This window comes from Octopus sinensis, linkage group LG28 (assembly GCF_006345805.1).
Source record: "Octopus sinensis linkage group LG28, ASM634580v1, whole genome shotgun sequence".
NCBI lineage: Eukaryota > Metazoa > Mollusca > Cephalopoda > Octopoda > Octopodidae > Octopus > Octopus sinensis.
In genome coordinates this window covers 14,445,917-14,470,796 of record NC_043024.1, presented here as the reverse complement: position 1 = coordinate 14,470,796, position 24,880 = coordinate 14,445,917, and the positions used below count along the sequence as shown (strand labels likewise).

The 24,880-nt window shown below is 35.7% G+C and overlaps 1 protein-coding gene and 1 long non-coding RNA gene across 2 annotated transcripts in view; both read right to left on the bottom strand.

Moving 5' to 3' along the window:
* Positions 1-15, bottom strand: part of LOC118768322 — a 17,751-nt gene extending 17,736 nt beyond the window's left edge. The window contains exon 1 of the long non-coding RNA XR_005004134.1: positions 1-15. This exon is cut by the window's left edge and continues 66 nt beyond it. This is a non-coding gene — a long non-coding RNA (uncharacterized LOC118768322).
* The window catches only part of LOC118768320 (SCO-spondin-like), a 447,598-nt gene that overhangs the window by 365,659 nt on the left and 57,059 nt on the right, over positions 1-24,880 (bottom strand). The window lies entirely within an intron of this gene.

Below are 24,880 nucleotides of genomic sequence, written 5' to 3'. Positions count from 1 at the left end.
CTGTTTTCCAGGCATTAGACAACTTTTTGCAAATCTGAATAAGATGCAAAAACAGCCTTTTGTGATTTCATCATCACATCTTGCTCTCCAGAATCCTTTGCTGCTGGCATTAATAAGCTACTGATAAAATGGCAAAATTGTATTGATAATTTAGGTGCAAACTTTGATTACCTTCATTGCTTTTCATTGAGATAAAGTAAAATAAAATTTCACCTCAAAATCAGACATTCTATTCTTAATGACCTGATAAAATACACATTCATAATTGCAGCAAACTCTCAGTCAATCGTTTCCCTCCTAATGATGAGGCTGAAACATCATGATTCTTTACTTTCAGTAATTTTCAATATGGTGTTAATGTGACATACATACATACATCATCATCATCATTTAACGCCCGCTTTCCATGCTAGCATGGGTTGGACGATCTGACTGAGGACTGGCGAACCTGATGGCTGCACTAGGCTCCAATCTTTATCTGGCAAAGTTTCTACAGCTGGATGCCCTTCCTAACGCCAACCACTCCAATAATGTAGTGGGTACTTTTACGTGCCCCCGGCACGAAGGCCACTCAGGCGGTACTGGCAATGACCTTGCTTGAATGTTTTTCTTCACGTGCCACTGGCACGTTTCCACTATTGCCTTTTCCAAATTTGCTTCTTCTTATAATTTGCTTTTACAGTCACTTATCATTTACATACAGTCACAAACACACTTGATGAATTAAATTTTATCACACAAAGTGTTTTTAATTCATAACAATAGGTACAAACCTGTTACTGTGGATTCTGAATATGGCATTGATACGGATGATGCTGGAAATTGAAAATGGATATCTTATTCCATACTGCATTTAAGACAATAAAATACACATCTAAAACTCAAGCAAAGTCTCACTCAATCGTTTCTTCACCACTGATCTGGCTGAAAAGCCTTGGTTCCTTTCTTTTGGTAATTTTCAAAATGGCACAAATGTGACATACATTTTTCCACTATTGCATTTCTCAAATTATAACAGAAAGAAGTCAACAGTGATGGTCATTACATATTTTGCCTTTATCAGAGCAAACAAAGACAAATAAACATATACTCACATATATTTACACACACACACACCACACACATATATATATTATACCACACATATATATACGATGGGGTTCTTTTGGTTTACGTCTACCAAATCCACTCACAAGGCTTTGGTTGGCCTGAGGCTATAGTAGAAGAGACTTACCAAGATACCATGCAGTGGGACTGAACCCGGAACCATGTGGTTGGTTAGCAAGCTACTTACCACACAACCACTCCTGCACCTACTTGTTGAATTTCTGATTTTCTCAATATATTATACTAGGAGTTCTGACATAAATACACGCGCATGCACAAACTTGCAATTTACACTCACACAAAAATGTACACATACAAAATGCATACACACAATACACACACACACACATGTTATACAGTCAAAAACACTCTCATACACACACGCCACACACATGCCCCCACCTGATAAATTACAAAGTCTTTTTAATCCATGAGAATATGAACAAACCTGTTGCTGTAGATTCTGAATATGGTGTTGATATATTCAACACCATATTGTATAATATTTTATACAAGTAGTTCTTACATACACACACACACCTACACACACATACAAACACATATTCACCTGATGAATTAAATTCATGATAATATGTACGAACCTGTTACTGTGGATTCTGGATATGGTATTGATACGGATGATGCTGGAAATTGAAAATAGATATCTTATTCCATACTGCATTTAAGACAAAATAAAATACACATTTATAACTCAAACAGACTCTCACTCAATCGTTTCTTCCCCACTGATCTGGCTGAAAAACCTTGGTTCCTTTCTTTTAGTAATTTTCAAAATGGCACAAATGTGACATACATGTTTCCACTCATGCCTTTCCCAAATTATATCAGAAAGAAGTTAACAGTGATGGTCATTACATATTTTGCCTTTATCAGAGCCAACTTTGTTTCCATTTGTGTCCAGTAGTCATTATAGGTACATTTAGAGACAGGTTTACCCAACTGGCCTATTGATCAATTGAGGAGAACTGAACAACCTAAGGAAATTAATGCTACTTTCATCAGAGCTAATGGTGTCTGTTTGGTGGTCCAGCCCTGGTGTTATCCACTACAGCAGATGTATACATCAACCAACTAGATGAAATGATGAGTTCACTTGCCATTAAACAACCAACATTGGTTGATAGAGACAGGCCAATTCTCTTGCAAGACAATGCTTGACCACATTTTGCACAAAGATCACTACTCAGGTTACAGGAACTGAACATGGAAGTACTCTGTCATCCACCATATTCTCCAGTCCTTGGACCAACTGACTCTCTTGTTTTCCAGGCAACTTTTTGCAAATCTGAATAAGATGCAAAAACAGCCTTTTGTGATTTCATCATCACTTCTTGCTCTCCAGAATCTTTTGCTGCTGGCATCAATGAGCTACTGATAAAATGGCAAAATTATGTTGATAATTTAGGCGCATACTTTGATTAACTTCATTGCTTTTCGTTGAGATAAAGTAAAATAAACTTTCAGTTCAAAATCAGACATTCTATTCTAAATGACCTGATAAAATACACATTCATAATTGCAGCAAACTCTCAGTCAATCGTTTCCCTACTAATGATGAGGCTGAAACATCATGATTCTTTTCTTTCGGTAATTTTCAATATGGTGTTAATTTGACATACATGTCGCCACTATTGCCTTTTCCAAATTTGCTTCTTATCATTTACTTTTGCAGTCACTTTTCATTTACATACAGTCACAAACACACACATATACACACACCCACCTGATGAATTAAATGATATAAGTCTTTTTAATTCGTGATAATATGTACAAACCTGTTACTGTGGATTCTGAATATGGCATTGATACGGTTGATGCTGGAAATTGAAAATAGATATTTTATTCCATGCTGCATTTAAGACAAAACAAAATACACATTCATAACTCAAGCAGACTCCCAGTCAATCGTTTCCTCCCTAATGATGTGACTTAAAACCCTTGATTTCTTTCTTTTGTTAATTTTCAAAATGGCACAAATGTGACATACATTTTCCCCCTATTGCCTTTTCCAAATTTGCTTCTTATCATTTACTTTCACTTTGTGCCATTCATGAAGTGCTAACTGGTTAGATATTAAAATTGACATTTGATGTGTGTGGAATGCATTAACAAAATATATTGGCTCTTTTTTTATCTCTTTTAGTTAAGTTCTGTATATATATACCAGCTCCTCTTTGTATACCAGTATATATACCAATCTATACCATCTCAACCATTCCAGCCAACATTCATGTCAATTAACAAAAAGAGAACCACTGAAAATGTAAGTTTTTTTTAATTCCAAAATATTTTTGCTGGTTTTGTTGCTGTGTGAGTGTATATATGAATATATGTGTACATATGTAAGTATGTATGTGTTTGTGTATGTGTGTATATATATATATATATATATATATATAAATATGTATACATGCATATATGTATATATATGTACATATACATATATGTGTATGTGTGTATATATATATATATATATATATATATATATGTGTGTGTGTGTGTGTGTGTGTGTACATCAACCCATGCCAGCATGAAAGCAGATGTTAAATAATGATGATGCTGATAATGATATATATATATCATCATCATCATCATCATCATCGTTTAACGTCCGTTCTCCATACTAGCATGGGTTGGACGGTTCGACCGGGGATCTGGGAAGCCAGAAGGCTGCACCAGGCTCCTGTCTTATCTGGCAATGTTTCTACAGCTGGATGCCCTTCCTAACGCCAACCACTCCGTGAGTGTAGTGGGTGCTTTTTACGTGCCACCCGCACAGGTGCCAGGCGAGGCTGGCAACGGCCATGGTCGGATTGGTGGATTTTATGTGCCACCGGCACGGAAGCCAGTCGAGGCAGTGCTGGCATCGGCCACGAGTCGGATAGTGCTTTTTACATACCACCAGACCAGGGATCCTGGCTGGTTCAATTCGATTTCGATTTCGCTTGCCCCAACACGTCTTCGCAAATATATATATTTATATATATATATATATATATATATACATATATATATATACATCTATATATATATATATATACACACACACACATACATATATGAAGTTAGAAACTGAGGAAAGGAGATCCTTCAAAGGTGTGTATTAAACATCCAATTCACTGGTACGTCAGTTGGATACCATATAAATATTGGTATAATTCAGATATTCTATGGACAATCCAATAATTTATTTATATTACAATCTTACATTAAATATTATGTATATAATACATATCATAAAACATAACATAATATCATATAAATATTATAATATATAATATATACATACTATATAATAATATATTATATTAAATTAGAGATAAAACCACTATTAGGCAAATCAAACAGTGAAAATCATAAGCCAAAACATAAAATTAATTTAAAAATATAAAATATAAATATAAAAAATATAAAATATGAAATTCCTAATTAAAATATTTAAATTAAAGTTAAAATTTTAAAAATTATTTAATTATTTTAAACTTATAAATTTTAAATATATTTATATTTATATTTTTATTATTATTATTATTATTATTATTATTTAATTATTTTATTTATTTATTTATTAATTTTTTTTTTTGTTTTTAAATTATATAACTACCCAAAAGTATTAAAAGTTTAATATAAGATATATAGTATACTATATATCTTATATTAAACTTTTAATACTTTTTGATAGTTATATAATTTACAAACAAAAAAAAATTAAAATAAAATAAAAAATAAATAAATAAATAAATAAAATAATAAAATAATAATAATAATAACAATATATATATATATATATATATATATATATATATATATATATATATATACTTTAAAATTTATATGTTTAAAGTATTTAAATAATTTTTAAAATTTTAACTTTAATTTAAATATTTTAATTTGGAATTTCATATTTTATATTTTTTATATTTATATTTATATTTTTTATATTTATATTTTTATTATTATTATTATTATTTAATTATTTTATTTATTTATTTATTAATTTTTTTTTTGTTTTTAATTATATAACTACCCAAAAGTATTAAAAGTTTAATATAAGATATATAGTATACTATATATCTTATATTAAACTTTTAATACTTTTTGATAGTTATATAATTTACAAACAAAAAAAAATTAAAATAAAATAAAAAATAATAAATAAATAAATAAATAAATAAATAAAATAATAATAATAATAACAATATATATATATATATATATATATATATATATATATATATATATATACTTTAAAATTTATATGTTTAAAGTATTTAAATAATTTTTAAAATTTTAACTTTAATTTAAATATTTTAATTTGGAATTTCATATTTTATATTTTTTATATTTATATTTTATATTTTTTAATTAATTTTTTTGTATGTATTGGCTTATGATTTTCACTGTTTGATTTGCCTAATAGTGGTTTTATCTCTAATTTAATATAATATATATTTATACTATAAAATTGGATTTAATCCTAAATCTAATTTTTCCCTGTAAGATTGGATTTACTCCCTAATATTATTATTATATAATAATATATATAATATATAAATATTATAAATATAATAACATAATATTATATAAATAATTATATAGAACCATCCGAACATGACCGTTGCCAGCGCCACCCTGACTGGCCTCCGTGCCGGTGACCCGTAAAAAGCACCATCCGATCATGGCTGTTGCTAGCCTCGTCTGGCACCTGTGCCGGTGGCACGTAAAAAGCACCCACTACACTCCTGGAGTGGTTGGCGTTAGGAAGGGCATCCAGCTGTAGAAACTCTGCCAGACCAGACTGGGCCTGGTGCAGCCTCCTGGCTTCCCAGACTCTGGTCAAACCGTCCAACCCATGCTAGCATGGAAAATAGACGTTAAACGATGATGATGATGATGAATTATAAAAACTGTAAAGTTCAACAAATTGTTTCGGCTTATATATATGTTTGCTGATATACATAGTCACAGTTCAATTATATACAAGCTACTTCAGGGTAAATTGGTTCAGAAAGACGAAATCCCATCTGGAAAGGACAGCTAGATTGTATAAAAATTAATTCAAATGTCTGTGTTATGAGCCTGAGTGTTAATTATTAAATCTTACATCAATTACTATTGAATAACAACAAAAACATTTTAATGGAAGATTTATCCTGAAGTGGCTTATATATAATTGAACTGTGACTATGTATATATGAAAACATATATAAACCGAAACAATATGTTGAACTTTTACAGTTTTTATAATCTTTATATATAAAATTTAAGTTGTGTGAGAGTCTGTCTCCTCTGATCTAGATTCCTAACTACTCCCACATTTTGCGGTGCACTTTAACCAAAAGCGGGTATCTTATAGTCGTGATTCATATCGAGCCCTTCTCAGTATTAGCGCACGTCTACAATGAGTCTACGATTTAAAAAAAAAATTACCATCATTTTCACGGATTTTTAATGCATTTTTTGCTCGGTTTATATAAGGGAAGTAACTCTCTAAAAATGCTTATATAGTTATTTCTCTTACAAACCCGAGCAACGCCAGGCGATACTGCTAGTTATTTAAATAATTTTATAATTATTTAAATAATTATGGGGAGAGTCATTTTCTTTTTGTGTCTTATAATCTAACACACTCACCAGTAAAATTTCTTTTCAATATTCAAAACTATTGAAAATGTTGCAAGACGCAACAAAAATTTTAGGAAAATAAAAATAAGAAAAAAGGGGAAATTTTACCGGTGAGTGTGTTAGATTATAAGGCACAAAAAGAAAATGACTCTCCCCAGACACAACAGAATATGCTTCAACACACGAACTCATATAAAGAATCTTGCAAACCAAATCCAAAAACGAAATATGTTATTTTATGATATATATTATATTCATAAAGCAATAATAAATCTGTGAGCGAGATGTAAACAGTATTATATTCATAGTATTTAATGTAATATTGTGATATAAATAAATTATTGAATGTCAATAGAAGATATCCATATTTAAATTATCTTTATAAATACATATATGTATACACACACAAACACATACATACATGCATGCATATACTCTTTTACTCTTTTTACTCTTAATTTTGCAGTCATTTGACTGTGGTTATGCTGGAGCACTGCCTTTTAGTCGAGCAAATCGACTCCAGGATTTATTCTTTGTAAGCCTAGTACGTATTCTATCGATCTCTTTTTGCCGAACAGCTAAGTTACGGGGATGTAAACACACCAGCATCGGTTGTCGAGCGATGGTGGGGGGACAAACACAGACACACAAACATATACACACACACATACATACATACATACATGCATATATATATATATATATATATATATATATATATATATATATATGCATATATATAACGGGCTTCTTTCAGTTTTCATCTACCAAATCCACTCACAAGGCTTTGGTTGGCCCGAGGCTATAGTAGAAGACACTTGCCCAAGGTACCACGCAGTGGGACTGAACTTGGAACCACGTGGTTAGTAAGCTAGCTACTTACCACACAACCAGTCCTACATAAGTATATATATATATATATAATGTGTAGAATATATGTATATTGTGTGAGTGTTTATATACCTCATCCACTTGTTTAGACAATTGTTCACTGATTAAAACTAAGGGATCCCCATTCAGCCATAACAAATCCTGCTTTTCTGTGGGTTCTTGTTTGAAAGCCTCAGTGCAAAATATCACCTTAACCAGAAATGGGTGGATTTTGGTGAGAGGAAGATCATCTGTCCATCGACAAATCTGCTTAACTGTTCTTTTTTTCATTGTTGTTGATTTTCAACTGTTGCCATGTAACATGCCCAGGAAGGTTGAATACAGGTAAGTTGATTATGCAAAGGTATTTTTCCATTTGTCATGATGCAAAACCACCCATGCTAGTGACAAATAAAAGGTGCCCACAACTATCTTAGAGTGGTTGGCATCCAGCCATAGAAACTAAGTCAAATCAAACTGTGCCTGGTGCAGCTCTCCAACTGACCAATTTCAGTCAACCTCTATAACCCATGCCAGCTTGGAAAAACAGATGTTAAATGATGATGATGGAATGATTATATTTGTTCAGTCTGTCTGTCATCTATCTTTCAACCTATCTCTGTATTAGTTTTCCTTACTTTCACAGACATACACACACTCAGTATGTGTGTGTGTGTGTCTCTCTCCTCTCTCTCTCCTCTCTCTCTCTCTCTCTCTATATATATATATATATATATATATATATATATATTATATATATATATATACTCTTTTACTCTTTTACTTGTTTCAGTCATTTGACTGCAGCCATGCTGGAGCATCGCCTTTAGTTAAGCAACTCGACCCCGGGACTTATTCTTTGTATGCTTAATACTTATTCTATCAGTCTCTTTTGCCGAACTGCTAAGTGATGGGGACATAAACACACCAGCATCGGTTGTCAAGCGATGCTGGGGGGACAAACACAGACACACACACATACATACATACATACATACATATATATACATATATACGAAGGGCTTCTTTCAGTTTCTGCCTACCAAATCCACTCACAAGGCTTTGGTCGGCTTGAGGCTATAGCAGAATACACTTGCCCAAGGTGCCATGCAGTGGGACTGAACCCGGAACCATGTGGTTGGTAAACAAGCTACTTACCACACAACCACTCCAGTGTCATGATGTAAAACCACCCATGCTAGTGACAAATAAAAGGTGCTCACCAATCTCTTGGAGTGGTTGGCATCCAGCCACAGAAACCAAGCCTAATAAAACTGCACCTGGTACAGCTCTCCAACTGACCAATTTCAGTCAACCCTTATATATATATATATCCGAACGTGGCCGATGCCAGCACCGCCTCGACTGCTTTCCTCGACACCAACCGATCGTGGCCACTGCCAGACACCCCTGGCACCTGTGCCGGTGGCACGTAAAAAGCACCCACTACACTCATGGAGTGGTTGGCGTTAGGAAGGGCATCCAGCTGTAGAAACTCTGCCAGATCAGACTGGAGCCTGGTTGCAGCCTCCTGGCTTCCCAGACCCCGGTCGAACAGTCCAACCCGTGCTAGCATGGAAAATAGACGTTAAACGATGAGATGATAATGATGATGTAGTGGGAGGAAAGAGAAATTGGGAGAGTATCTCCATACATATCAAAGCACACGCATATACAATACATAAATATATGGTGAAATATCTCCACACATTTACAGAATCATATAACCTAATATTCATATTCCCCACCATATTGACATGAAGATAGATAGATGTCCATGCATTTGTACTGATACATACACACACACATTTGAAATTCATGAGGTAAAATCTCAATAGCAGCTAAATTCATTGACTTAATGGCAGGGCGTGGCTTGCTGCTGTATTTAGTAGAGACATTAGTAAAATATTGTTTTGGTAAATACAAGATTTGTCCATGCATTTGTACTGATACACAAACATAAACAATGAATTGAAATGTTAGCATATAAATGATTTGAATTCAAGGCAATATTTACTAACCTGTTGGACTCGATCCTAAATATGGTGTTGGGCTTGATGGTGCTGGAAATGCAAAGTAGATAACTCATTTTACATTTAGGCAGATACAAAATGTAGCACTAGAAACTATGTTTACTCATTTTGTGTAATTTCTAAAATGGCATTAAAATTGCAGAGATGTTTCTACAATTGCCTTTTTCAAATTTCAGTTTTGCATTTCTTTCAATGTTCATGTTTAAGTCCAAAGAAATTAAATGCTACAGTTATGTGGAGTTTTTGATTATGAAAGAGAATATTGACCAAATACAACAAATTTTTTAATGTTCTGTGTGAAATACATATGCATGTGTTTCTGTATTCATATAATTCCAGACATACAAAAATAACATATTGTTATGAGCAAAAAATAATATTGAGATAATTTCTCCTTCGTACGACGCATATTAGAACATTAATCTCTGGTTTTCCAAGACAGGACAAAAACATTTACTGTGGGTATGTTACTGCTTACAGCACAGGAAGTGTGATTTAGACATTCTTTTTATTGTTTGGGTGAACTATAAAGCCTACTCATTGACATGTGGTAAGTTAAATTGTGTTGGGAGTTCTTGCTGACCATATGCTGACCATAGCCTCTCTGCCTGGTACTATCCGCCGTCTTATTTCTGGAGTGCAGTCACCATCTCGATAATAATATACACACACATATATATGTACATACATATAAATACATACATATATGTGAGGTAAAAGAAAAAACAAGCAAATAAAACAAACACATAGAGACACAAAACACAGCAGTAACACATTGAAGCACATGAAATAGAATTAAATATGATTAACTTACTTATTGTTTGGAAACAGGCAATAATTGACAGAGTGACAGTCATTGCTTCCTCTGAGTTTACCGGTCGAAAGCGAATCCGAATCTGGTCTACATTTGTTCCTTGTGGTAAGGTACCATTTTCAGTTGCATTGAAACCCTATTGCAAAAAAGAACCAAACATGATATTAAGAGAACACCATTTTACAGAGTGAAGTAAATACCTAGTGTCTCGTCTTGTATTTAGACTTTGTGAATACCTCGTCAAGTTTAGTAAAATATCCACCAGAGAAATAAATTAGAACCAAAGCAATTCATTCTGTTTGTTTTCCTAAACAAGAAAAAGCTTGCATTTAATGAAGAGACCTCAGTATAAGCAGTACAGGGTTAACTCCACCCTCCGAGCACTTTAATTGGCTCAACATTCTTGTCTGTAGTCTGGTTTAACCATTGGTCTTCAGTGGTCCAATTGAGCCAACGTCAAAGTTGTCCAGCAATGACTCTATCATCTTTTCACATGGTCTGACCTGGAACCTTATGGTTTCAAAGCAAGATTTTACCACACGGCCACCTTAACGTTAAATATTTTAGACTTTATTCTCTAATGAAATTTGGATTATGTTTTGCCAAATGGAATGTGCTATTTCTTCTTTTCCATTTTTCAGTGTTCAATTAAAGTATACGATGATATTTCAGATGTCCCATCATAACAAGTACAAAGATATCTAACACAGTATAGCATCAAATTGAATGCCTTCCGTTACTACAGTGTCATTCTCAAAATAAACAATCACATCATCAAAATCTCAAAGCCACAAGATAATGCATAATTAATTTTAAACAATGTGAAAGAATAAGGATTACGTTTGACAAAAAATATCTGAATGTTTAATGGTTAAACTTTTATAAAAGTAAATATTTATATCACTTACCCTTATTACGTTTGAATCATCTTCCTGATAAAATATCAAAAACATATCTACATTTTTATGCTTCCGTAAAATAACTACTGCTCCATATTTCAAAATGTTGTTATCAATTTTAACTTCAAGTTGTGATGAAGCAGCAAATGGCTTTATTTTCCAACCTATTCCAGATGGCCGTAGCACTTCTGGAGATTCCTTAGTGGGGAGGAAGATATCAGAATCTGGGATCAATTTCCCATTTGCCATTCCATCCATAAATCTGCACTTTTCAACTAAAACAAGAATTAAAAAAGGATTTATTAAAATGTCACATTTGAAATTCATGAGGTAAAATCTCAATAGCAGCTAAATTCCTTGACTTAATGGCAGGGTGTGGCTTGCTGCTGTATTAAGTAGAGATATTAGTAACATTTTTTTGGATAAATACAAGATTTGTAGGGGAGAAAAGCAAGTTAATAACATTCGTGATTTCTTAAACATATTAGTAGAAGAGATAAAATGCCAAGTACTACAAATGAAAACTATGGCTCATTCATAATATAACTTTTACAGTTCAGTTTCTGCAGTGTTGCTCTCTAACTCTCCACATCATAAAATCTGGTTGTTGTCATCAATTGTTACTTAGACAAGATTCATCCTGGAGTTATAGGAAGAAATACCATAAAGGAATGCCATTGAGAAAATTAGGAGGCTGAGTAAAATGTAAGTTGGTACGAGATTAAAGTGTATTTGGAAGTAAAAACAGGGTCAATTTGAAAAAAAAAAAATAAGAAAACAAAAACGATAGAGAAGACTGCTGAATAAAAGAAGAGCTCACCAAAAGGAATTTACACTCTTCAGAGATAAATGAAAGAACTCTCTAAAGATCTCTCTAAAGAACTGCCTATTTATTTCCTAAATATTTATTTGCCTCTAACTTAAATTTCTTTTATTTTGGTTAAACTCAATGTTTTTTTTTTTTCCTTTGTCAAATCTTCTGACTCCTTGACTACTGCTTCTTCCATTCTAAGCAAAATGGTTTGCAGAACTTGCTTGCACAGTCTTCTGATCTATCAGACACAGCCTGTGGGAGCCTATTGCTGGTAGTCAGGATGCCGTGTCTGGGCTAATAATATCTCTCTAACTATCCACTCAGTCGAAGTTGACTCTCGGTTACTCATTGGATCAGTGTCCTCCAGTCAGTTCTATCCTGGGCCGCTTCTTCCAGATTGGCTATGTCCATTCCGGTATCACTCTTGATGGTGTCAAGCCAGCGGTTTCTTGGTCGGCCTCTTCTTCTCTTGCCACTGACCATTCTGAGCATGATGTCCTTCTCCAGGGAATCTTTCTGCATAATATGACCAAAATATGGTGATCCTAGCTTCTAGTGACGTTTTCAGCCTGATCTGCTTAAGAACTTCTCTATTGGTGAGCCTCGCTGTCCATGGAATTCGTAAAAGTCTTCTCCAATACCAAAGCTCGAATGCATTAATTCTCTTCTGGTCAGCTTTCTTTAGTGTCCAGGTCTCGCATCCATATGTTGCTATTGGGAAGACAATTACGTTCACCAATCTGCATTTAGTAGTGAGACTGATGTCTCTACTCTTCCAGACCCTGCTCATGCTGACCATAGCCTCTCTGCCTGGTACTATCCGCCGTCTTATTTCTGGAGTGCAGTCACCATCTCGATAATGATATACACACAACATATATATATATACATACATGTGTGAGATAAAAGAAAAAAGAAACAAACAAAACAAACACATAGAGACACAAAACACAGCAGTAACACATTGAAGCACATGAAATAGAATTAAATATGATTAACTTACTTATTGTTTGGAAACAGGCAATAATTGACAGAGTGACAGTCATTGCTTCCTCTGAGTTTACCGGTCGAAAGCGAATCCGAATCTGGTCTACATTTGTTCCTTGTGGTAAGGTACCATTTTCAGTTGCATTGAAACCCTATTGCAAAAAAGAACCAAACATGATATTAAGAGAACACCATTTTACAGAGTGAAGTAAATACCTAGTGTCTCGTCTTGTATTTAGACTTTGTGAATACCTCGTCAAGTTTAGTAAAATATCCACCAGAGAAATAAATTAGAACCAAAGCAATTCATTCTGTTTGTTTTCCTAAACAAAGAAAAAGCTTGCATTTAATGAAGAGACCTCAGTATAAGCAGTACAGGGTTAACTCCACCCTCCGAGCACTTTAATTGGCTCAACATTCTTGTCTGTAGTCTGGTTTAACCATTGGTCTTCAGTGGTCCAATTGAGCCAACGTCAAAGTTGTCCAGCAATGACTCTATCATCTTTTCACATGGTCTGACCTGGAACCTTATGGTTTCAAAGCAAGATTTTACCACACGGCCACCTTAACGTTAAATATTTTAGACTTTATTCTCTAATGAAATTTGGATTATGTTTTGCCAAATGGAATGTGCTATTTCTTCTTTTCCATTTTTCAGTGTTCAATTAAAGTATACGATGATATTTCAGATGTCCCATCATAACAAGTACAAAGATATCTAACACAGTATAGCATCAAATTGAATGCCTTCCGTTACTACAGTGTCATTCTCAAAATAAACAATCACATCATCAAAATCTCAAAGCCACAAGATAATGCATAATTAATTTTAAACAATGTGAAAGAATAAGGATTACATTTGACAGAAAATATCTGAATGTTTAATGGTTAAACTTTTATAAAAGTAAATATTTATATCACTTACCCTTATTACGTTTGAATCATCTTCCTGATAAAATATCAAAAACATATCTACATTTTTATGCTTCCGTAAAATAACTACTGCTCCATATTTCAAAATGTTGTTATCAATTTTAACTTCAAGTTGTGATGAAGCAGCAAATGGCTTTATTTTCCAACCTATTCCAGATGGCCGTAGCACTTCTGGAGATTCCTTAGTGGGGAGGAAGATATCAGAATCTGGGATCAATTTCCCATTTGCCATTCCATCCATAAATCTGCACTTTTCAACTAAAACAAGAATTAAAATGGATTTATTAAAATCTCACATTTGAAATTCATGAGGTAAAATCTCAATAGCAGCTAAATTCCTTGACTTAATGGCAGGGTGTGGCTTGCTGCTGTATTTAGTAGAGACATTAGTAAAATATTGTTTTGGTAAATACAAGATTTGTCCATGCATTTGTACTGATACATAAACATAAACAATGAATTGAAATGTTAGCATATAAAAGGTTTGAATTCATGTTGATAATTACTAACCTGTTGGACTCGGTCCTAAATATGGTGTTGGGCTTGATGTTGCTGGAAATGCAAAGTAGATAACTCATTTTACATTTAGGCAGATACAAATTATAGCACTAGAAACTATGTTTACTCATTTTGCGTAATTTCTAAAATGGTAGAGATGTTTCCACAATTGCCTTTTTCAAATTTCAGTCTTTCATTTTCTTTCTAACAGTGTTTAAGTCCAAAGAAATTAAATATTTAAGTTATGTGCAGTTTTTGATTATGAAAGAGAGTATTGACCAAATACAGCAGTTTTTTTTCATGTTGTGAGTGAAATGCTTATGATTGTGTTTCTGTATTCATGTAATAACACACATACAAAAATAACATATTGTTATGAGCAAAAAATGATATTGAGATAATTTCTCCTTTGTACGACGCATATTAGAACACTAATCTCTGGTTTTCCAAGGCAGGACAAAAACATTTACTGTGGTTATGTTGCTGTTTAAAGCATAGGCAGTAGGATTTTGGCATTCTATTTTACTGTTTGGGCAAAGTATAAAGCCTACTCTTTGATATGTGGTAAGTTAAATTGTGTTGGGAGTTCGTGCTGGAAGCCAATGTGAATTGTTTATGTAGTATTCAGTGCCATGCGGTCGAAGTGAGGCTGTCAACAAGTGCCATGGTGCCAGACATGAGGAACACTTGACACAGTATTGGGTGTCAAGGAAAACAGTAATAAGTCAGTTGGATGTGACTGTGAATGTGAGTTGGTTTATGTGTACAGTGGTGTCTTTGTAAGGTGGAAGGTTTCCACCTTGCTGTAAAAATAGTGTGAACTTGGCAACATAAAGAATGCAGAGTATGAAGTTGGTACCAGACTAAAGTGTATTTGGAAGTAAAAACAGAGTCAAGTCAAAAAAAAAAAAAAAGAAGGGAGCAAAAAAGGTAAAAAAGACTTCTGAATAAAAGAAGAGCTCAGCAAAAGGAATCTACACTCTTCAGAGATAAATGAAAGAACTCTCTAAAGATCTCTCTAAAGAACTCACTATTTATTCCCTAAACATTTATTTGCCTCTAAATTAAATTTCTTTTATTTTAGTTAAACTCAACGGTTTTTCTTTATTGTCAAACCTTCTGTCTTCTTTGACTACTGTTTCTTCCGTTCTAAGAAAGATGGTTTGCAGAACTTTCCTGCACAGAATTCTGAGCTATTGGACACAGCCTGTGGGAGCCTGTTGGTGGTAATCAGGAGGCTGCATGTGGGATAATAATATATACACACATATAAATACATATATATATGTGAGGTAAAAGAAAAAAGAAAAGAAGCAAACAAAACAAACACAAACAGACACAAAACACAGCAGTAACACATTGAAGCACATCAAATAGAATTAAAGGTGATTAACTTACTTATCCCAGATTCTGATATCCCCCCATATTGACATGAAGATATATAGATGTCCATGCATTTGTACTGATACACATATACACAATGAATTGAAATGGTAGCATATAAATTGTTTTAGTTCAAGGTAATATTTACTAACCTGTTGGACTCAATCCTAAATATGGTGTTGGGCTTGATGGTGCTGGAAATGCAAAATAGATAACTCATTTTACATTTAGGCAGATACAAAATGTAGCACTAGAAACTATGTTTACTCATTTTGTGTAATTTCTAAAATGGCATTAAAATGGCAGAGATGTTTCTACAATTGCATTTTTCAAAATTCAGTCATTCATTTTTTTCAATGTTTGTGTTTAAGTCCAAAGAAATTAAATATTAAAGTTATGTGCAGTTTTTGATTATGAAAGAGAATATTGACCAAATACAACAAATTTTTTAATGTTCTGTGTGAAATACATATGCATGTGTTTCTGTATTCATATAATTCCAGACATACAAAAATAACATATTGTTATGAGCAAAAAATAATATTGAGATAATTTCTCCTTCATACGACACATATTAGAACACCGATCTCTGGTTTTCCAAGGCAGGACAAAAACATTTACTGTGGATATGTTACTGCTTAAAGCATAGGCAGTAGGATTTTGGCATTCTTTTTATTGTTTGGGTGAACTATAAAGCCTACTCATTGACATGTGGTAAGTTAAATTGTGTTGGGAGTTCGTGCTGGAAGCTGATGTAAATTGTTTTTGTAGTATTCAGTGCCATGCGGTCGATGTGGGGCTCTCAACAAGTGCCATGGTGCCAGGCATGAGGAACAGTTGACACAGTATTAGGTGTCAAGGAAAATGGTAATAAGCCAGTTTGATGTGACGATGAATGTGAGTTGGTTTATGTGTAGAGTGGTGTCTTTGTAAGGTGGAAGGTTCCCACCTTGCTGCAAAAACAGCGTGAACTTGGCAACATAAAGAATGCAGAGTATGAAGTTGGTATGAGACTAAAGTGTATTTGGAAGTAAAAACAGGGTCAATTCTTCTGTCTTCTTTGACTACTGTTTCTTCCGTCCTAAGCAAAATGGTTTGCAGAGCTTTCCTGCACAGAATTCTGAGCTATTGGACACAGCCTGTGGGAGCCTGTTGGTGGTAGTCAAGAGGCTGCATGTACAGTAATAATATATACACACATATAAATACATATATATATGTGAGGTAAAAGAAAAAAGAAACAAACAAAACAAACACATACAGACACAAAACACAGCAGTAACACATTGAAGCACATCAAATAGAATTAAATATGATTAACTTACTTATTGTTTGGAAACAGGCAATAATTGACATAGTGACAGTCATTGCTTCCTCTGAGTTTACCGATAGAAAGCGAATCCGAATCTGGTCTACATTTGTTCCTTGTGGTAAGGTACCATTTTCAGTTGCATTGAAACTCTATTGCAAAAAAGAACCAAACATGATATTAAGAGAACACCATTTTACAGAGTGAAGTAAATACCTAGTGTCTCGTCTTGTATTTAGACTTTGTGAATACCTCGTCAAGTTCAGTAAAATATCCACCAGAGAAATAAATTAGAACCAAAGCAATTGATTCTGTTTGTTTTCCTAAACAAAGAAAAAGCTTGCATTTAATGAAGAGACCTCAGTATAAGCAGTATAGGGTTAACTCCACCCTCCGAGCACTTTAATTGGCTCAACATTCTTGTCTGTAGTCTGGTTTAACCATTGGTCTTCAGTGGTCCAATTGAGCCAACGTCAAAGTTGTCCAGCAATGACTCTATCATCTTTTCACAGGGTCTGACCTGGAACCTTATGGTTTCAAAGCAAGATTTTACCACACGGCCACCTTAACGTTAAATATTTTAGACTTTATTCTTTAATGAAATTTGGATTATGTTTTGCCAAATGGAATGTGCTATTTCTTCTTTTCCATTTTTCAGTGTTCAATTAAAGTATACGATGATATTTCAGATGTCCCATCATAACAAGTACAAAGATATCTAACACAGTATAGCATCAAATTGAATGCCTTCCGTTACTACTGTGTCATTCTCAAAATAAACAATCACATCATCAAAATCTCAAAGCCACAAGATAATGCATAATTAATTTTAAACAATGTGAAAGAATAAGGATTACGTTTGACAGAAAATATCTGAATGTTTAATGGTTAAACTTTTATAAAAGTAAATATTTATATCACTTACCCTTATTACGTTTGAATCATCTTCCTGATAAAATATCAAAAACATATCTACATTTTTATGCTTCCGTAAAATAACTACTGCTCCATATTTCAAAATGTTGTTATCAATTTTAACTTCAAGTTGTGATGAAGCAGCAAATGGCTTTATTTTCCAACCTATTCCAGATGGCCGTAGCACTTCTGGAGATTCCTTAGTGGGGAGGAAGATATCAGAATCTGGGATCAATTTCCCATTTGCCATTCCATCCATTAATCTGCACTTTTCAACTAAAACAAGAATTAAAAAAGGATTTATTAAAATGTCACATTTGAAATTCATGAGGTAAAATCTCAATAGCAGCTAAATTCATTGACTTAATGGCAGGGTGTGGCTTGCTGCTGTATTAAGTAGAGATATTAGTAACATTTTTTTGGATAAATACAAGATTTGTAGGGGAGAAAAGCAAGTTAATAACATTCGTGATTTCTTAAACATATTAGTAGAAGAGATAAAATGCCAAGTACTACAAATGAAAACTATGGCTCATTCATAATATAACTTTTACAGTTCAGTTTCTGCAGTGTTGGTCTCAAATTCTCCACATCATAAAATCTGGTTGTTGTCATCAATTGTTACTTAGACAAGATTCATCCTGGAGTTATAGGAAGAAATACCATAAAGGAATGCCATTGAGAAAATTAGGAGGCTGAGTAAAATGTAAGTTGGTACGAGACTAAAGTGTATTTGGAAGTAAAAACAGGGTCAATTTGAAAAAAAAAATAAGAAAACAAAAACGATAGAGAAGACTGCTGAATAAAAGAAGACCTCACCAAAAGGAATTTACACTCTTCAGAGATAAATGAAAGAACTCTCTAAAGATCTCTCTAAAGAACTGCCTATTTATTTCCTAAATATTTATTTGCCTCTAAATTAAATTTCTTTTATTTTGGTTAAACTCAATGTTTTTTTTTTTTTTCTGTTGTCAAATCTTCTGACACCTTGACTACTGCTTCTTCCATTCTAAGCAAAATGGTTTGCAGAACTTGCTTGCACAGTCTTCTGATCTATCAGACACAGCCTGTGGGAGCCTATTGCTGGTAGTCAGGATGCCGTGTCTGGGCTAATAATATCTCTCTAACTATCCACTCAGTCGAAGTCGACTCTCGGTTACTCATTGGATCAGTGTCCTCCAGTCAGTTCTATCCTGGGCCGCTTCTTCAAGATTGGCTATGTCCATTCCGGTATCACTCTTGATGGTGTCAAGCCAGCGGTTTCTTGGTCGGCCTCTTCTTCTCTTGCCACTGACCATTCTGAGCATGATGTCCTTCTCCAGGGATTCTCTCTGCATAATATGACCAAAATATGGTGATCCTAGCTTCTAGTGACGTTTTCAGCCTGATCTGCTTAAGAACTTCTCTATTGGTGAGCCTCGCTGTCCATGGAATTCGTAAAAGTCTTCTCCAATACCAAAGCTCGAATGCATTAATTCTCTTCTGGTCAGCTTTCTTTAGTGTCCAGGTCTCGCATCCATATGTTGCTATTGGGAAGACAATTACGTTCACCAATCTGCATTTAGTAGTGAGTCTGATGTCTCTACTCTTCCCGACCCTGCTCATGCTGACCATAGCCTCTCTGCCTGGTACTATCCGCCGTCTTATTTCTGGAGTGCAGTCACCATCTCGATAATAATATACACACACATATATATATACATACATATAAATACATACATATATGTGAGATAAAAGAAAAAACAAGCAAACAAAACAAACACATACAGACACAAAACACAGCAGTAACACATTGAAGCACATCAAATAGAATTAAATATGATTAACTTACTTATTGTTTGGAAACAGCCAATAATTGACAGAGTGACAGTCATTGCATCCTGTGAGTTTACCGGTCGAAAGCGAATCAGAATCTGGTCTGCATTTGTTCCTTGTGGTATGGTACCATTTTCAGTTGCTCTGAAACCCTATTGCAAAAAAGAACCAGATATGATATTAAGAGAACACAGCTTTACAGAGTGAAGTAAATACCTAGTGTCTTGTCTTGTATTTAGACTTTGTGAATACCTCGTCAAGTTCAACAAAATATCCACCAGAGAAATAAATTAGAACCAAACCAATTCATTCTGTTTGTTTTCCTAAACAAAGAAAAAGCTTGCATTTAATGAAGAGACCTCAGTATAAGCAGTACAGGGTTAACTCCCCCCTCTGAGCACTTTAATTGGCTCAACACTCTTGTCTGTAGTCTGGTCTTCAGTAGTCCAATTGAGCCAACGTCAAGGCTGTCCAGCAATTGCTCTAACATCTTTTCACTGGGTCTGACCTGAAACCTTATGGTTTCAAAGCAAGATTTTACCACACGGCCACATCTGTGCCATCACGTTAAATATTTTAGACTTTATTCTCTAATGAAATTTGGATTATGTTTTGCCGAATGGAATGTGCTATTTCTTCTTTTTCATTATTCAGAGTTTAATTAAAATATACAATGATATCTCAGATGTCCCATCACAACAAGTACAAAGATAGCTAAATCAGAATAGTATCAAATTGAATGCCTTCCATTACTACAGCGTCATTCTCAAAATAAACAATCACATCATCAAAATCTCAAAGCCACAAGATAATGCATAATTAATTTAAAACAATGTGAAAGAATAAGGATTACGTTTGACAGAAAATATCTGAATGTTAAAGGGTTAAACTAATATAAAAGTAAATATTTATGTCACTTACCCATATTACATTTCTATGCTCTGTCTCGTAACTTATGAGAAATTGAGCTACATTTTTATGCTTCCGCAAAATAACGACTGCTCCATATTTCAAAATGTTGTTATCAATTTTAACTTCAAGTTTTGCTAAAGTAAATGGCTTTATTTTCCAACCTATTCCAGAAGGCCGTAGCACTTCTGGAGATTCCTTAGTGGGGATGAAGATATCAGAATCTGGGATCAATTTCCCATTTGCCATTCCATCCATTAATCTGCACTTTTCAACTAAAACAAGAATTAAAAAGGGATTTATTAAAATGTCACATTTGAAATTCATGAGGTAAAATCTCAATAGCAGCTAAATTCATTGACTTAATGGCAGGATGTGGCTTGCTGCTGTATTTAGTAGAGATATTAGTAACATTTTTTTGGATAAATACAAGATTTTTAGGGGAGAAAAGCAAGTTAATAACATTCGTGATTTCTTAAACAATTTAGTAGAAGAGATAAAATGCCAAGTACTACAAATGAAAACCATGGCTCATTCATAATATAACTTTTACAGTTCAGTATCTGCAGTGTTGCTCTCTAACTCTCCACATCAGAAAAGCTGATTGTTGTCATCAATTGTTACATAGACAAGAAAAGATTAATCCTGGAGTTCATCATCATCATCATCATCGTTTAACGTCCGCTTTCCATGCTAGCATGGGTTGGACGGTTCAACTGGGGTCTGGGAAGCCCGAAGGCTGCACCAGGCCAGTCAGATGTGGCAGTGTTTCTACAGCTGGATGCCCTTCCTAACGCCAACCACTCCGAGAGTGTAGTGGGTGATTTTATGTGCCACCGACACAGGTGCCAGACGAGGCTGGCAGACGGCCACGCTCGGATGGTGTTTTTTATGTGCCACCGACACAGGTGCCAGACGAGGCTGGCAGACGGCCACGCTCGGATGGTGTTTTTTATGTGCCACCGACACAGGTGCCAGACGAGGCTGGCAGACGGCCACGCTCGGATGGTGTTTTTTATGTGCCACCGACACAGGTGCCAGACGAGGCTGGCAGACGGCCACGCTCGGATGGTGTTTTCTTATGTGTCACCGACACAGGTGCTAGACGAGGCTGGCGGACGGCCACGCTCGGATGGTGTTTGTTACGTGCCCTCAGCACGGAGGCCAGTCATTGCGGTACTGGCTACGGTCACGTTCGGATGGTTTTCTTATGTGCCACCGGCACTGGTACCACAAGGATACAAATTCCATTGATGTTCATCTATTTCGATTTGATTTGATACGATTCGATTCTATTCTCACTTGCCTCAACAGGTCTTCACAAGTGTCACAAGAAGGAAGGTATGCACAGGTGGACTGACTACGTCCAGGTAGGGGCCACGGATTATGGCTTCACTAGTCTTGCCGGGTCTTCTCACGCACAGCATACTTCCATAGGTCTCGGTCTCTAGTCATTTCCATGGTGAGACCTAACGTCCGAAGGTCGTGCTTCACCACCTCGTCCCAGGTTTTCCTGGGTCTACCTCTTCCACGGGTTCCCTCAACTGCTAGGGATTGGCACTTTCTCACACACCTCTCTTCATCCATTCTCGCCACATGACCATACCAGCGCAATCGTCTCTCTTGCACACAACAACTGATGCTTCTTAGGTACAACATTTCTCTCAAGGTACTAACGCTCTGTCGAGTAAGTACACTGACATTACACATCCATCGGAGCATACTGGCTTCGTTCCTCACGAGCTTACGCATGTCCTCAGCAGTCACGGCCCATGTTTCACTGCCATGTAGCATAGCTGTTCGTACACATGCATCATACAGTCTGCCTTTACTCTGAGCGAGAGGCCTTTAGTCACCAGCAGAGGTAAGAGCTCCCTAAACTTTGCCCAGGCTATTCTTATTCTAGCAGTTACACTTTCAGCGCACCCACCCCCACTACTGACTTGGTCACCTAGATAGCGGAAACTATCAACTACTTCTAGTTTTTCCCCCCGAAAGTGACAGAAGTTGTTTTCTGCAGATTTTCGGAGGTCTGTGCTCCAGAGCACCTGCCACATACAAAAACTATCTTCCCAGTTAGCCTACCTTTGACATTGCTGCACCTCTTATGTGTCCATAGCTTACACTGGGTACATCTTATAGAGTTTCTCTACCTACACCTTTTCTACAGATCGAGCAGGGCCATCTTCCTGATGATATTTGTGGGTTTTCTACCTTTCTACTTATTAGTACTTTGGTTTTAGCTAGGTTGACTCTAAGGCCCCTCGATTCTAAACCCTCCTTCCACACCTGGAACTTCTCCTCCAGTTCTGATAGTGACTCAGCGATTAGAGCGAGGTCGTCAGCATAGAGGAGCTCCCAGGGGCAACCGGTCTTGAATTCCTCCGTTATTGCCTGGAGGACTATGATAAATAGGAGGGGGCTGAGTACTGAACCCTGGTGGACCCCAACCTCTACTTTGAATTCTTCTGTGTACATGTTGCCAACTCTAACCTTACTTACGGCATCTCTGTACATGGCTTGCACAGCCCTCACCAGCCATTCATCTATCCCTAGTTCCCTCATTGACCACCAGATGAGGGATCGGGGGACCCTATCAAAGGCTTTCTCCATGTCAACAAAGCCAGGTACAGGGGCTTATCCTTGGCTAGGTATTTCTCCTGCAGCTGCCTTACCAGGAATATAGCATCATGGTGCTTTTCCCTGGGACAAACCCAAACTGCATCTCATCTAAACTAACTCTCTCTCTAATTAGTTGGGCTAAGACCCTCTCCGTAACCTTCATTACCTGATCCAACAGCTTGATACCTCTGTAATTATTTGTATCCAGGGCATCACCTTTACCTTTGTAGCAGTTGACTAGTATGCTGCTACACCAGTCATTGGGTATGACTCCTTCGTGTATCACCTGGTTGACTATACGGGTGACTAGGTTATAGCCGACACTGCCAGATATTTTGAGCATCTCTGCAGTAATTCCTGATGGGCCTGGGGCTTTATTGGAAGAAATACCATAAAGGAATGCCATTGAGTATATTATGAGGCTGAGTAAAATGTAAGCAACGTTTTGAAACTTGAAATTCATCCCAATGTAGTCTATCGGAAAAAGAAACAGGTAGAGCCATAGATGCCTCAGCCTCAGCACATGTCTGTGCAGCTACAGCCAAGGCATCTCTAGCCCACCATTTAGAAGGTGCTGGCAGCAGACAGCGCTTTACAAGAGGTCTTCTACCCCTCCACTAAAAGTCGAAAAGCAGCTGCTCCAACTTGACCAACCACGAATGGGGGCAAGGCACGATAGTTAGGCAATATGTAATCACAGAAGCAGAAAACACTCCTGCGACCTATGTCCTCCCCTTCAGGTTATTGCCCTCAGACCAGGTCTGAGTTAGGTGGGTTACCCTGCTCATCACCTCACTCCAGTTCTTCTCTATTGAGAGGTCTGGTCAAAACCAAACCCCTAGAGCATTTATACCGATCCCTAGAGCATTTATACCGATCCCTAGAGCATTTTAACCGACCCCTCAATCCAAGGCACTAAGATGTTTTTGGGAGGTATTGTCTTATCTCTCCAAGTACTGTGTTGCAAGCAGATTGACTTATCCCAGTTAACTTTTGTGCCTGCTACTGCCTCACATTCCTTGATGGCTTTTCTTAACCTCTGTAGGTGTACCAACTTTGACACAATGAGGTTGATGTCATCTGTGTATGCCTGAATATACCAGCCTGAAGACCTTACTGTTGATTAGTGTCAATTGAAGAAGGACCAACCTACCTTCAGGGTCAAGGAAGGCGGGTATTTTTCCATCTGTTTAAGACTGATGTTTACCTGTTGCAACGATGTAAAATCATCCATGCCAGTGACAAATAAAAGGTACTGACTACAATCTTGGAGGGTTTGATATTACGAAGGGCATCCAGCCATAGAAACCAAGCCAAATCAAACTG